This window comes from Eumetopias jubatus, unplaced genomic scaffold (genome assembly GCF_037043125.1).
Source record: "Eumetopias jubatus isolate StellerSeaLion01/CBP00866 unplaced genomic scaffold, mEumJub1_p1.0 scaffold_12, whole genome shotgun sequence".
Taxonomy (NCBI): domain Eukaryota; kingdom Metazoa; phylum Chordata; class Mammalia; order Carnivora; family Otariidae; genus Eumetopias; species Eumetopias jubatus.
The window spans coordinates 75,908,097-75,923,835 of record NW_028274818.1 but is presented as its reverse complement, the minus strand read 5'-3'; positions in this window follow the sequence as shown (position 1 = coordinate 75,923,835).

Sequence of the window (15,739 nt, the reverse complement as noted above, 5' to 3'; positions counted from 1 at the left end):
GCGGAGTCTGAGAGGCGCCTTCGTGTGGATGGAGGACAGCAGGGTTGTTGTTGGGGGGGAAGAAGCCAGACAAGGGTGTGGGTTCCGGAAAGCCCCAGCCTCCGCCTACTTCTGCAGGAACCCTCTGGAACGCACATCGCATCTCTGTGTTCGCCTGTGCTTGCACCAAGGAGCTTTGTACTCCTGCTCCTCAGGCCTTGGCGGGGCTGTGCTAGGAGGACTACGCCCCTGGGCACTTCTGGGTCTGTCTGCAGGTCTCCCAAGAGTCTCAAGTATCAGCCATTGAGAAGGAAAAAAAAAAAAAGCACACGGAAGTTGGTGACGGGGTCTATGTTCAAAGTCGATATTTTCCCAAAGTAAAATTTCCCACCCCATAAGCTCTTTGAGGACTTGGCTACTCCCCCTCAGGAGGTAATAAATAATCTGTTGACTTGAGGCCCTGGTGACCTCCCTGATGAACAGATTCCAGCAGAAGGAGTGCTTTGTAGCTTATCAGGCTAGACCATGAAAAGATATACAGTCTTTTCTTGGAATACTTGCCCTTAGAACTCAGCCACAAGGCTTTAAAGAAGCTCAGGCCACATGGAGACCCATGGAAGGAAGAATCAAGAACTCCAGCCCTCAGCCCTGGCTAAGCTCCTACTGACATCCGGGCCTAGTTTACCAACCATGTGACTGAGCCTTCTTGGAAGTAGGTCTTCCATTGAGCCCCCCAGCCTGATGTTGCCAGGAACCAAGATGAGCCTCCCTCGCTGTGCCCTGCCCAAGGTGCGCAATCATGAGCAAAGAAAATGATCGTTCTTGTTTTAAACCACTAAGCTTTGTGAGTGATTTGTTTTTTTTGCAGCTGTGACTGGGGCAGGGTACCAGAAAATGGTAAAAAAAAAAAAAAAAATTCAAGAATCTGGGTACAGCACGACAGTGTAGTAGAGTTGTTGGGGTCATGTTTGGATCCTCTGTAGCATGCGGGTGTGCCCATCTCCTGGACCCATTAGTGGTGGTGGTTTGCCATCTTTTGGAAAATGGCCCTGGGCCTAATGGGAGCCATCTCGACTGGGATGTACCCGTTCCTCTGGGAGGTCCACAGCCAATGACTGACCAGCACGGGACACCAAAAGGCTGTCCTTTGTCTCAAGGTGGAACCAACTCCTTGGAGTACCTGGGCTTCTAAGCTCCCCCAAGGGTCACATAGAATCTGGCCTCCTCACCATTGCTTGGGTTCTTGGCCCCTACCTCACCTTCTTGTCTCATTCTTCTTCTCCTAGGGGTACTCTGTGAATAAATCACTTGTACAAGAATCCCCCAACTCAGGGGACTTGACCTAAGATAGACAGTAATTTCTGTAGAGTTATTTTCATCTGACTCACATGTCACAAAAACTATATATTTTGTATATAGATGCCTTGCTGCCATTGTTTGGGATGACTTAGCAGACATGTTACCAGTGTGTATTTAAAGTACCCTGAAGGGGTAGGGGATGGGGATGTCTTCATAGCTGAGAAAGGACAGTGGTCTTTGCGTCCTAAGCCCAGGCTGGGCAGTTGTGGATCCAAAGATTCTGGTTCATGACTGCAGACCGCACCCCTCCCCAAGGCCCAGGGGCAATTGCACATGCAATTAGAGTGATTTCCAATTCAGCACCACAACCTGTGGAAAGCACATGCCTCAATTAAAGGGCAATAGTTTCTAGTAAGTCTTGGTTGTAAGGTCTTATGCTATTTTTCACAGATCAAGCCCCTGTCCCTTGACACCATCAGGATATTAGAAAAATCCCAGGGCCTGCCAGGGGATTACTCTGTTTATTAAATTTAGCTTCACAAACAGAGATGCTCTGCACTTTGTATCACCCTTGAGAACTTGAGCATTAAGGCATTCTATTGGCTTGAAACCCAGCCATTTCACAAGACAATAAAACAATGTATGTTCTTTTCAATTTTTTTTCCTGTATACTTTATTTGCTAGGGGAAGTAAAACGTAGTGCAATGATATACCATTATGTGATATGGAAACTCTCTCTGCTGAAATTAAATCTCACCATTACAGGGTGAATATCCAGATCTGTAGTGTTAGCATTTTTACTTGGTGCCTGTCAGTGCCTGAGACCTGATGTGATATTTCATCCCCCTAGTGTTTGGGCATCCTTTGTTCTAGTGTGGAACTTTGCAAATGATATGAGTGTGCAGCTTAATGTTCAGAGAATCCCAGGATGCAGAATTAGAGGAGACCTCGGAGAGGGTTCGGCTTAGATATTTCCTTTTTAAAAATGAGGAGACTGATGCCCTAAGAAAATATGCTTTCCCGATGGTCACAAGGCTGGTTAGTGAGTCAATAAGCCACATATTATGACTCTGAGTTCCATGAGTGTTCTGCCCGTGAGGCAGCTCACTGCCACTGTTGTCCTTTGCGGGGAAGGAGCTACACCATGAGGGTTGTTCGAATTCATTTGTTGTCTGGCTTCTACTGCAGTTGGGCAAACCATACCTTATTCCATGGAAGAGCAAACTGGTTGGCTCTGTAAGTCCTAAGGGAGGTGAGAGAGTGCAACACTATGAAAATATTTCCCCCAGGTACTATAATACCCGCTTTCTTCCTTGCCATCATAATGTTAGATGTGAATGCTGTGGAGAATTTGCTGAAGATGTTATTCTAAGACATTGTAATAATACCATAGTAGCATGATAAGATATGAATTCCTCATCCTTGCAAGAGCAAAATTTCCCCCTAAATTGGGGTCTTTCAAAGTCTGTCTATCTTTAAAAGGCAGAGGCACGGCCAATGGACTGTGGAGTTCAGTAGATAAGATTCAGGGTGGACTTGTATTCTGATCACAGTGAGATCAATCTCTTAATTTCTGCTAAGGGGTGCACAATAACCCAGTGGGTTAGCCCAGAGGCTTTGTAGTCTGATACCTCGTGTTGCTGAAGCTGGTATTACCCATGCTTCTTCCTGTAGGCATGTCATTTCACCTCTTCAAGCCTCAGCTTCTTATGTGTAGGTGGAGGATAATTTTTTTTTAAAGATTTTATTTATTCACTTGAGACACAGAGATAGAGAGACAGCATGAGCAGGGGGAGAGGCAGGGGGAGAGGGAGAAGCAGACTCCCCTCGATGCGGGGCTTGATCCCAGGACCCCGGGACCATGACCTGAGCCGAAGGCAGACGCTTAACGACTGAGCCACCCAGGCGCCCCAATGGAGGATAATTTTTTAGTGATGCCTGTGTCATGTGGTCATGTGGATTAAATGAGGTCGTTGATGTAAAGCCCTTTAAGACAATGCGTCACTTTTCAGCAGTACTCAGTAAATGTTGGTTCCTTTCATCAACAGTAACAGCCATCGATTTGTGAATGTAAGTTGCCTTCAAGCAGAGTAATAGGCAATGTTCGCGTGGTCTGGTGGCAACCCTGAGCTGAGGGTTATCTCCCTTGCCCTACAGGTGGCTACACAATGGTACGGAGAGGTGAAACTGTTCACTCAAGCTTACCAAGTTCATATGTGCAAATTCCAGGTCTTGAATCCGAGTTTATCAGAACCCAAAGCCTGTGCTCCTGTCACTACATTTCTGGAACAGAAAGGGATCTTGGAGGCCACCGAATCCAGTGTTGCCACAGAATACTGGGTTTATATGTATCACGTCAAAAATAAATATTATGTTGTCAAATGATTTTGAGAAAGGGGACTCACTGCAAGTCCTATTGAGGAGACACCGTTAGCATTAGTGTGCTTCTATCTTTATGAGGTTTCAGAGTGAATAAACCTTTGTAGGTATGTTAATGTCAGAATTTTCATTGACTGTCTCATAGGACTAGCATCCTACGGAACGTTCTTTGAGATACACCAGTCGGGGCTAGCATGCTTGCTTTGTAGATGTGGCGGAAGGTCAAGAGGGCTCAGTAGGAGCCATGAGGTGAGTCATGACTAGGCTCCATAGCTCCAGGTCTGCAGGCTCATCATCCATCCATTGCAGTGCTCTGCCATCTTTCCCACCCCCATACCCCTTGTCACATTTATCAGCTAGACGGCTGGGACACTTCGTATTTCACTGTTAGGACCTCCTCCTCATCAGACAGAGGATTTCCCCTCCTCCTACACACTCTCCTCCTTCCGTTTTAAGACAGCCCCATCTGTTGATGAACCCGTCACCAGAGTGACAGCGTTCTGATGATGTACTCACATAATACATTATCAAAGTGCCAGTCCTGATGGTCCTGTGATGTATGAGGCTGGCGTTTGTCAGTGCCCTGCCATTCCAACAGAATCATTTATCACAACAGCGTCCTCTTCGTGGGGGCACTCCACGGAGACACCATCCTGGGGAAATGAGGAGCTGTGGGGGACTGAGTGGCCAGGTGAATGGACCATCAGGGGGGCCACCAGAGAGATGGGCAGAATGCACGAATGCATCTGTTAATCCCGGTGTGGAGAAGCGTGTTCTACAGGCTCCCTTTGCTGAGCCTAGCATTCCTTCCAATGAATTCATTCAAATATATCAAGTCAGGCACTCTTCTAGGTGTCTAGGATTCAAATCATCATACGGGAAGCAGTCAACATTACTTGAGCTCTTCCTATACGTTAGACACTGTGGTAAATGCTTTATAGATGGTACCCCCCTGAAATACTGCTTATCGGAGAGCTCCATCTTTAGAAGAGACAATGGAGACACTCAGCAGCTAGACATGACTGATCCAGCATTTCAACCTTAGGCTTGGGTTCAGACTCAACTCCACCATGTATCAGCTGTGTGAGAGTGGAAAAGCTCATGAATTTCTCTGGGCCTTGCTTTCTCCACTGGTAAAATGGTGGTCAATACTAAATACTAAGGATTTGTGAGGATTAAAGGAGACCATGTATGCATTTATATAGAAAGATTAGTAGCAGGCCCGGTGCCAGGTAGTGTTTTAGGCAGTAATTTTATCAGAAAAGGGAAATATATCAGGACTTGTTATTAGGAACAGATTTTTATTAAAATGTAACTAAGCCCAGATCTTGGTTTTAACTACCATTCTCTGAGGAACCAAGGTTCCTTAGAGAAATGCCTGAATCTAGGGCTGAAGCAGAAATGATAGGGATTGAACATGGAGCATCTCGTAGTGCCAGAAAGTAAGGAAGGGTTAAAAAAAAAAAAAGAGGACAATAAAAGGGTGAGAGGGCAGGTCAAAGGAACCTAAGAACCGACCTGATAGAGCTCCTAGTCACTAAATTGGAAAAATTTAAGCAACAAAATAAATAATGATGCTATTGGATTATAATCCAAAAAGTAAAATAAATATCCATGAGTCCATACTGAACTAGTTCAATAATGTCGATCAGCCTCACGGTGTCCCAGTAAGTCACTCTGGGCACTGGGGTACTGTGTCCGTGGGTGACACACATGGCTTCTTTCTATCGAGAGCAAGGGCAGAGTTGACACGCTGCTGTTTATTTCACCTTTCACTAACGTCCCTGAATCTTTTTGCCTTCAAACTGGTCAGGGCTGAGGAGCATGTGCCACCTTTAGAGGAGGGATGGCCTTTAAGAGAGCCTCAGATGTCATGGGGTCACAGCTGGTGAGATGCCTCTCACCTGGGCAGGGTGCAATGATTTATACCTGATCTGTCGGAGGTCACTGAGCAGCCCAAAGCTAAACTGAAAGACTAAGAATTGATCCAGATGTAATACCACCCCGGTGTAGACACCCAGGCTTCCGGTACAAGCTTCCACTTGGTGCCCATGAGGCACAGCACAGGGACCTTGTTTGCTGGGGGCGGGGGGATGCTCTGGCACTGTCCTGGGGTGCCCACAGCATCTGGAGTGTGAGTGCTGGGCTCCTTGTGTGGGAAATTGGTATATTTCGAGGTGAAGGAAGCTTTGAAGGGATTTATAGTCACTTATTTATTTATTCAAGTATATCCTGGGAATCAACAAGCCTCACGTTGTGCCAGGCTCCCTGTGCAGTGTGGAATTCGGAAGCTGAAGTCTATGGAATCTGGGATGGAGGGTGGTCAGCGACTCCCCTCCACGCAAAACTAATGCAAAAGAAGGCCCTCTTCTCCACCGGCTTGGCCAGCAGGCTACCTCGCTTCTGATCTCAGTTTGGCCTCAAGTCCTTAATGTATAAAATGAGCTTAATGCTAATATCTGTCTCGGGACTTGAGTAGATATTTCTCTGAAGAAGACATACAAATGGGCAAGAAGCACATGAACAATGTTTAATGTCATTGGTTATTATGAAAATGCAAACCAAAACCACACCAAGATACCACTTCAACTCACTAGGATGACTATATGTACATGTAAAACAGAAAATAACATCATCTGGCAAGGATGTGGAGAAATAAGAACCCTCATGCTCTGTGCTACAACTTGGATGAAGCTTAATGGGGGAAGTACTGGGAGGGTTTTAGCTGGAGAGTGACAGGATCACAGTCTGACGCACTGTCTGGGATGGGTGGGAGGTCCATAGGAGAGGAAGAAGGGACCCCATTGAGGAAACTGTCAAAATGATGGAGGTGACATCATCAGAGTCTGGACTGGGCCAGGGTTGGGGGAGAGAGTAGGCAACAAATATCAAAGAGCCATCCCCTTTCATAGATGGCCAAACAAGGGCCGAGGGGAATTAGACAGCTCTCACGCCGTAGTTTCAAGGGGACTTGAACAAGGTCTCCTGCCCCTGAGTTTGGTTCACTAGCCCAGGCTGAGTAAAGTGCTCAGTGGGGTCATTTCAAATCTCAGAAATGACTGGAATATCACTGTTTGGGCGTAGCAAGATTCCCATGATGTTCAGCAGTTGCCCCAAATTGGGGTGGGGCTGTGGTAGCATGTGGGTGAATGGAGCGAAGCGAGTTATGCAGCGTGGCTCTCCATGCACGGGCAGCTTCCCGATGTACCCTGCGCCTGCTTAGGCCAGGACCTGCATTTATCTCCAGCTATGTGCAAACCATTGATAAAGATGGGACAGTGGTTAATGATATGTATCCGTTGATTGTTGGAGGAAGGGCTGAAACAAGGCTTTTGGAGCATTTGCTGCTTGCTGAGGGTTGGTGGTTGAGTTGGCACTAGAACTGGCTTTTCTGTGCCCCAGACCATCTCCACCATTGCTCTGCATGCCAGGGGTTGGCATGGTTGGTATTGCCAGCCGTTGTAATGTGTACTTCCTTGCAATGCTTTGTCTCCATTCTGATCCAAGGGAAAGATGAACCTCGTCTTGTTCAGGTTTGCCAGGGTTTGTAATGGATGATCTGAGACCCTTTTAGAATTACTAAGCTGAATCATCAGGCTGGCAAACCTGCGCCATTTGGTCCTCTCCAAAATGGGGACAGAGGACAGTGCTGAGGGGACAATTTAAGAGCTTCCAGAAAAACAAAAAGAACAGTTCCCAGAAGAATGCAGGGGCTCTCGCTGTCACAACGGGGCTGCCCGAAAGACCCCGCATTGCTATGGAAACGGCGCATTTCTTTTTTTATGGAGCAGGCACATAAAACTCCCAGAATGTGTCATGGAATAAGTTACTGCTGTCCCGAGGCTGCCAAAGGTGCACACCCTCATTAGGGGAGCTGTGTGACAGTTTGGGGTTTATAATGAACGGTTTGCAGGCTCAGAGGCTGAGCCAGGCGTACCCTGTTGGGATCACACCCTCTTGGTTTGGGGGACCAAAAGGGGGCCCCTTCCTCAACGTGTCCACAGACCAAAGACCCATCAGCTTCTGCACTGAAGCACAACGGCCAGGTGATGTAATTACGGTGCCTGCACATCTCATTTACATGCAACCAGTGAGCAAATTGTGCCGTTTCCATAAAGACACTCCTGCTGAAATGGAGCATTTTATCACCTTCTTTTCACCTGGAGCCCTTAATTGGGTAGCTCTGCTCCCCTCAAATTTTTATTTACCTGGTAACATGCAGATGTTAGTTGGCCAGCTTAGGAAGAGAGAGGAACTCCAGAGGAGAGGAAATAGACCAAACAGGTGCATCCTCCCCATCCACCTGGAGTGATGCAGCCCTGATTATACACCTCACCTGGTACCCGGGAGGTCTTTTGCAAAATCTTACAAAATCTCTTGTGTTTCCTCTTGACTGACGGTGTCCCTGATAGTGCTATTGAGAAAGATGAGCTTGTTTGGGCAGCCAGACAATTAGATTGTGCAGTGAGGGAGGTGAAAAGGAAGGAGGCAAGACAATAAAGCTCAGGGAACACCTGGACTATTATCATTACATCCTGGATAACCATGAAGGATTTGTCATCGAGGAGGGGCTGACCACTGATGCTCAACATTGATGAGGACGGGGCCAGGGGCACAGCAAGGGAAGACGTCTGTGCCCGTAAAGAAAGAGCTGCTTTAATAAAAATAACAACCCAGCCACACAAAGGAGATGACAATATAACATCTCCCCTGGGGACTTCTCACTAAGCAGAGGCAGTGTAGCAACATGCTTATGAACTTGGTTCTGAACGCCGTGGTTCAGTTCTCTGCCTGGCTCCGTCAGTGTTTTTGAGTGACTTCCATGTGATAGTCACCATCCTTGCTAGTGCCATGACCTCAAATAAGTTATTTAGCCTCTCGAAACCCCAGTTTCCTAGTTTGTCGAATGGGAATTGCAATCATACCTTCCTCAGTGGCTAACTGTGTTGGCTAAATGGATGAATGTTTGCAAAGTGCTTAGAGCACTGTAGATAGTAAATGTTCGCCATTGCATTTGGAACTGCTCTTATCACAGTCTTGGGTTAGGGAAGGTAGCGGTGGCTCACTTTTTCTCTTTTAAAAGAGAACAGTGGTTCAGCAGTGACAAAAGGACATCTTTCTTTTATGACCCCTCATATGACTGGGACCAGGTCAGAATACCCCATGAAGTCCCACAAAAGACTCTGCAATACCAAGACAGAAGTAAGTAGATAACAACAACAATATAACAACAGTAGTAACTCCAGCAAATCGAGCTTTTGGGATGTAGCTTAAGCTCTGGTTACTTTTTACAAATTGTAAGCTCTTAGATGACCTTTAATGTGACACAAATGGTGATGATGGTGGGGATGATGATGGTGATCATGATGGTGATGATGGGATGATGATGGTAGTAGTGACAGTGATGGTGATGATGATGGTGATGATATGATGATGGTAGTGGTGACAGTGATGGTGATGATGGTGATGATATGATGATGATGGTAGTGGTGATAGTGATGATGATGATAGTGATAATGATCATGGTGATGATGGGATGATGATCATGATGATGATGATGGTGGTGATGTTGATGTTGATGACGGTGATGATGGTAGTGGTGACAGTGATGGTGATATGATCATGATGATGATGGTGGTGGTGATGGTGATGATGATGATGATGGTGCTGATAATGATGGTGGTGATGGTGATGCTGATGACAATCATGGGGTGATGATGATAGTTATGGAGACAGCATTCACCATAACTACCATTTATTGAGTGCTTACTCTATACTATGCATATATAGCTTTGCATTCCATCTCATTTAACTTTCACAATACTGTAATTTAAGTGCTATATATATATATATGTTCATTTCACAAGTGAGGAGACTGAAGTATAGTTGCAGTTGTCTCCCACTACCAGGAGCTCAAGTTCCAGTTATCCAGAGAGCTAGATGGTGGTGGTGATGATGATGATGATGGTGATGATGATGGTGATCAGGGGAAGGATAGGGAATGTTCACCCCTCTAACTATGATTTACCTTCTGAAAGAGGTTAAATTTCTGAAGGCTCACACCCATTTGCATGGATCCTGGCACAAGGAAGAACCACTTCTTCCTGGGGAGGCCACACATATATAATATCAGTAAGGGGCGTGGTAAACTCCAGAATCCGTCCACACAGGAGGGGGTTGGCTCTGTCATAGCATTGATGAAGGTTTGCATTGCGTGGGAGAGATTCACTGGCCGTCTAAAAACAGATGATGCCTTGCTTTCTCTTGTTTAGGCCCCATGGCAGTCTTTTGGCATTAAATACATAGATGTTATAAGCTCTTTGAATATCGGGGAAACTTGAAAGTCTAAAACAGTTAAATGACCTTGCCCATGTCACTGAGCAAGCTCGTGAATCCAAGTCATGTCTCTGGATTGTCAGTCCCTTACATCACATGGTCTCTCCTGGGGAGGTCCTATGTAGGAAAGCCAGACATATCTTTTGCTTGGATGAGGTCACTGGTAATACAGTATTAAAAACTCATGGAATGCAGATTCTGCCACTTCCTCACTGTAACATCGGGCAGCACATTTAACTGTTTTGACCTCAGTTTTGTCATCTCTAAAATGGAGCATAACGTCTCATTACACAGTGGTTTAAGAATGAGAAAGTGATGGCGAGAGCTCTTGTAAGCTGCATCTTTATGAACAAAGTGTTTCAAATGCTTTTAATGAAGATGGGCTCCTCTGCTGGCTTTATGGCTGTATTCCCTTTCCCGCCTCTACTCCCATTCCACTCTGCACCCAATGCTGAGACCTGGGGGTTGACCCCCAGGGACTTCATTAACTGGCTCCCTTGCCCTCTAGGTTCTAATTGGGTTTGACCAATGGGAGGCAATGGAAGGAGAGCCGAGCACTGGAAGGGAGTAGGCTCGGGTATTTATTCCCTGCTAAGTTCTTCCCCTGCCATGACCCTGTGAGTTGGCTCTGTTCCCCCTCCTGAAGGCCACAGCTCTTATCAGGCAACTGTCTTATACACCCCCTCACTTGCTTCTTCAGGCATAAGGCTAGTGTCAGCTCCTTCTATACCTACCCCCAGGCTACTGCACTCTGCTTTACTGGTTTCCATAGATCCTGCTCCTTCTTCTGTAACTGTCCACTCATTACACATTACCTGGTTGTGATGTCTGCTTGGGACCCTAACAACACTGTCCCTTTGAGATAATTGAGGCAATTACTGTATGCCCCAATTTACAGATGAGACCCCCAAATTACAACTGGCACTCAGAGAGGTAAACTTGCCTAAAGTCACCCCACAAATCAGATTCTCAGTACTAACCAGAGTCTCCTCGTTCTAAAGCCTGATTTTTTTTTTTGGCTGGAGTATCAAACTTCCTTCCAATAAAAAGTAACCCCATGAGGCTTAGGGAATTTACAAAGGAAAGAAGAGAACTCATTCCAAGGCCCTGGATGTATCTTTGATGAGCAAAGGGATGATGGCCAGACCATGTGTGAAAATAGAACTTGGACCCACAGCCTGCAGCAACCAGCCTAGGAGACCAAACCCTAGCCTCTGCAGCAATGGGTCCCAAAGAGCTAGGACTTGATCAATAACTGATGGCTTCCCTAATTTTTTATCTCACTTCCAACTTAGGACAAGCCAGAAAAAGTCTCATATGCCCCCCTCTAGCCAATTACACAGCTGTCCCGTTTCTGGTCAGCTTGCTTCCAGCTTCTCCACGCCAACAGTCTCTATATCTGAAACCTTCCCTTTTCTCCACTGTAAAGCTTTTCCCACTCCTCTGCCTGCCTTTGAGTCTCTGCCAAATGTAGGGGATGCTGGCTGACTCCTTTGCTACAGTAAGCTCTGTCTAAATATATTTTCTCATTCTCATTTAGGTCTTCATTTATTTTCACACTGTGGTCCATACCTTTAAAACTAAGATGACCCACAATCTAGTATCAAAGAGGCTATTAGACAAGCTTGAAATACCCGGCAAATTGGTCATCCCGTTGGATGGAGCACCCACTGAGGGTTACTGGCTGCCACGCTGTGGCTGTCAGCAGAGTTCAGTTATTCTAGTTCAAGGATAAGTACACTGCTACCAAGTGGCAGTCAAGAATCTATTGCATAGTCCAAAGAAGGAGTGGAAGGAAGGGATGGAGAGAGCAAGATAACGCATTTATTGAGAACTCCCTAAATGAAGGAAGCACTTTCACCACATGATCCTCTTGAGTTCACACCACACCGTGGTCTACGATGGGCACCATTATTTCCATTTTAGGTGAGCAGCTCAGGTTCACCTAGCTACTCGAGCGGCTGGGATAAGGTTTAAAGCTGACTATGTCTTTGTCATCCTGGGCGGTTAGGGATAGTCATGAACACCAGAGAATTTTGGTTCAAAGTAGAGTCCTTTTCCTTGAATTAACTAAACTAAACCCATTATTAAGTATACTTGAGAGCTTTATCTGACTACTCTGTAGAACAGTGAATGCAGCGATATATAAACATTCTGGTATATTCAATTATTCAGGTTTTTTTTTTTTTTTTAAGCTGATGCTCAGTATTAAAGAAAGAAGTATTTTTCTTCTTAAACCACCTGGGGGCAATTCTGCACCCTCCCTTCCCCCCCCCCACCCCGAGGGACATTTGACAATGTCTAGTGACATTTTCAGTTGTCACAACTGGGGATGGGTGTTCTCCTGACACCGAGTGGGTGCATGTGGGAGATGCCTCCATAGAGTTATTCAGCCCTGAATGTCAATGATGCCAAGAGTAAGAAACCCTGGTTTCCACACATCTAAGGTAGACTCAGTATTGAACATAGCATCTTAGTCCTGGTACACGATTTTCTTTTAATGATATGGAATCAATTTTCTCACCATTAAAATGCCAAATGATAGTAACATTGTGACTTGGGCCTTGGAATCTGAAAAAAAAAAAAGCTCTTGTTCTGTCCTCACCAGCTGAGCCTTTTTGGACAAGTGGCTTAATCTCTCTGAACTTCACTTTTTCTCATCTGTACAATGGGGTATTTCGATACCTTTCTCACTGGGCCTCTGTGAGCGTTAATGACAGGAGTACATAAATACTTCATGCAAGGCACCATATGCAGTAAGTGATTAATAATTTCTGTAACTTTCTCCCTCTTCCCTTTGACACAGATACTATCATGTCCTCATTTAATTAAAAAAGTAAAAAAAAATACATGGTAGGCACCCACTAAGTATTAATATCAAATAAAACTGTAAGCTTTAGTTCCAACTCGGTTATGGACCATGGAGTTAAAAACTCACGGGGTGACGTTACAGTGTGGTTGAGACTGGGTGGGCTCCAGCTCATCACACTGTGCCCAAAGTCTGTACTAGACTTCAGGGAGATAAGAGGAAGAAATAAGTCACGATTATGGTCATCAGACATCGGTTCAGAAGGACAGTAAAAGCCGAAGGAGAGGACACAGGAGGACAAAGTTAAATGGATTCTTGGAATAAACTAGAATCCAACCAGGGAGGAAAAAAAACATCCATCCATTCAGAAACTAAACAGAATTATTTCACGGGGAAAAATGATTCTATATAATTTATGAATCTCCCTTTTTATTCTTCCTGCTTAAAAAACAAAAACAGAAAATGCAGAAAGAGTTTTAAATCCCAGCTGCGCTGAGAATATGATCAAAAATAGGGGAATTAAATAAGCTTATTGGTGAGATGTTTTCAATTCGGGCAAGGGGCTCAAACCTCTCCTTGCTGAGACCCCTCCAAGTGCGAAGTCCATTTTGAACATTTTGATACACATTCTAGGAAATATGTATTTTTGTAATGTTTATGCCTGGATTGGAAGCATCTTACCATTCAGTTAATTTTTATTTATTTATTTTAAAGATTTTACTTATTTATTTGATGGAGAGAGAGCATACAAGTAGGGGGGAAGGGCAAAGGGAGAGAGAAAATCTTAGGCAGACTCCCAGCTGGGCATGGGGCCCCGATGTGGGGCTCGATCCCATGACCCTGAGATCAGACCCGAGCTGAAAGCAAGAGTTGGACGCTTAACTGACTGAGCCACCCAAGCTCCCTCCATTCAGTTTATTTTTATTTTTTTTATGTTTAAATGCTTACACAGTTTGGGTTAATGTGCATTTTTCAATGATTCCCTCCTTTTTGCTCCAATGCATGACATTCTATTACAATGCAAGTTTCCCTAATTTTCTTTCACCTATGTCCTCATTGAGAGGCCCTTGGATTATTTCCAGTCTGGGGTTATTATAGACAGCCGGTACTGAATATTCATGTATATATATATCCCTTATTTTATGATAGGCAAAACTCTAGATGACCCCCAATGATCCTTGCCTGCTGGTAGTCAAGGCTTTGGGTAATCCTCTCTCGAGTAACCTGCCCTGAACCAATGGAATATGGCAATGTGGAGGGGATGTTGCTTCTGTTAGTAGGTTACAAAAGATTCTGACTTCTGTCTTTCTAGAAGGCTCTTCCCAGTGCCTCCTCAGTTTGCATGCTTTGGCAAAGCGTGGTGGCACTACAGAGCACCATGTGGAGGGGAACTGATCATAACCATGAAGTAAGTTTGGACTGGATCTTTCCCCAGTCAAGCTTTCAGATGAGGCCCTCTCCCCGGCCAGCACGTTGATTGCCACTTTATGAGCAACCATGTAGCACAGCACCCAGATTCTGGACCCACAGAGACTGCAGGATGTTAAATGTGGATTGTTGAAAGCCTGTATGTTTAGGCATGACTTGTTATGCAGCAAGAGATAACTAATACGAGGAACTAACAGTTCAGTAGGGAGACTGAGAAATGTAAACAGATAAATGTCCTACATGGCAGGAAGATATTAGGACCAACGGTTTTAGGGAAAGGACTATGGGATTCTTGGGATGGAAAAATACTTTCAGCTAAGGGTACTGAGAAATCTGAGCAGGCACACATCTGCTTACTCAGAAATGATGAAACTTTTCTCGTGTGCTGGGCACCATGCTGGGCTCGGGGACTCGCATGATGAAGATGCCAATGTTGTTGTTGTTTTCCCCCTCTTGATGTTTGCCCTCTAGGGCAGAGATAGAAAGTGAAGAGTAAATAAACACCTGAAGAAGGGAATTTTGAGTAGACACAGGTTGTGGAAGGTAAGGAGATAAAGAGGGATCAGTAATGCTAGGTAGGCTCTTTGTTTCTGGTGGTCGAGGAGGACATATCACTGAGGAGGCCACGAATGCTGAAAGCCATCTGTGGTCTACACCCCAAACAAGTGATATTTCTATAAACCCAGAGGGGCAGGGGCCCTGCCCTCCCACCCCCGTGTTGGCTGCTGCACGCCCCCTGGCTCCAGGCGGTGGGTGACAATGGGAGGTGGGCTCAGCTCAACAAAGGCAGTATATTGGTTCAGGCTTCTGCAGCTCCTAACGGCCAGATGATGGATGCTGCGGTGGAAAGGGGGGACCTGCTTTGATGTTCACAGCCTGGTTTGATTAATGAGCGGCTCTGCCGGGAGGCTACGCTGGGAGTAAATTACTCTTCTCAGAAATGGCTGGATCGGCACTATTGTACTAATTATTTCACAAGCTTGGGGTCAGTTCCAAATTCCCTGACACACACAAGGGAACAAACACCCAGGCTAACTGAAGCCGACAGAGCTCTAATTAAAGCAGAAATTGTTTGTGACTCCCCTTTCCCCCTACCCTCCACCCCACCAGCCCTCTGTTCCCAGAGGAGGAAGCTGTCAGACATAGTTCCTTCCTGCCCCTGGCGTGGCCCAGCAGGAACCCCCAAGTTCCAGGAAGTGGTCCACAGTCTCCCCCATGCATATACTGAACACTGGCAAAGAGGGGAGATCTCTGTGTTGGGTCTAGTGTCTCAGTTGCTGGATTCTTTCTCCTAATCACATGCACAGTTTTGTATTCATTCATTCATTCTTCTCTGTGTATTCACTTCGTCATTCCATACTTAGTTATTAAATACATTTTGTGGGCCAGGCAGTATGCTGAGGATTAGCAGTGTTCCAGCCTTCAAGAGCTTGCTGCCTGGTGGGGAAGACTCATTCATCAGATAATCGCACAGATGCATGTCAAATTACAACAGTGAGGAGACTATAA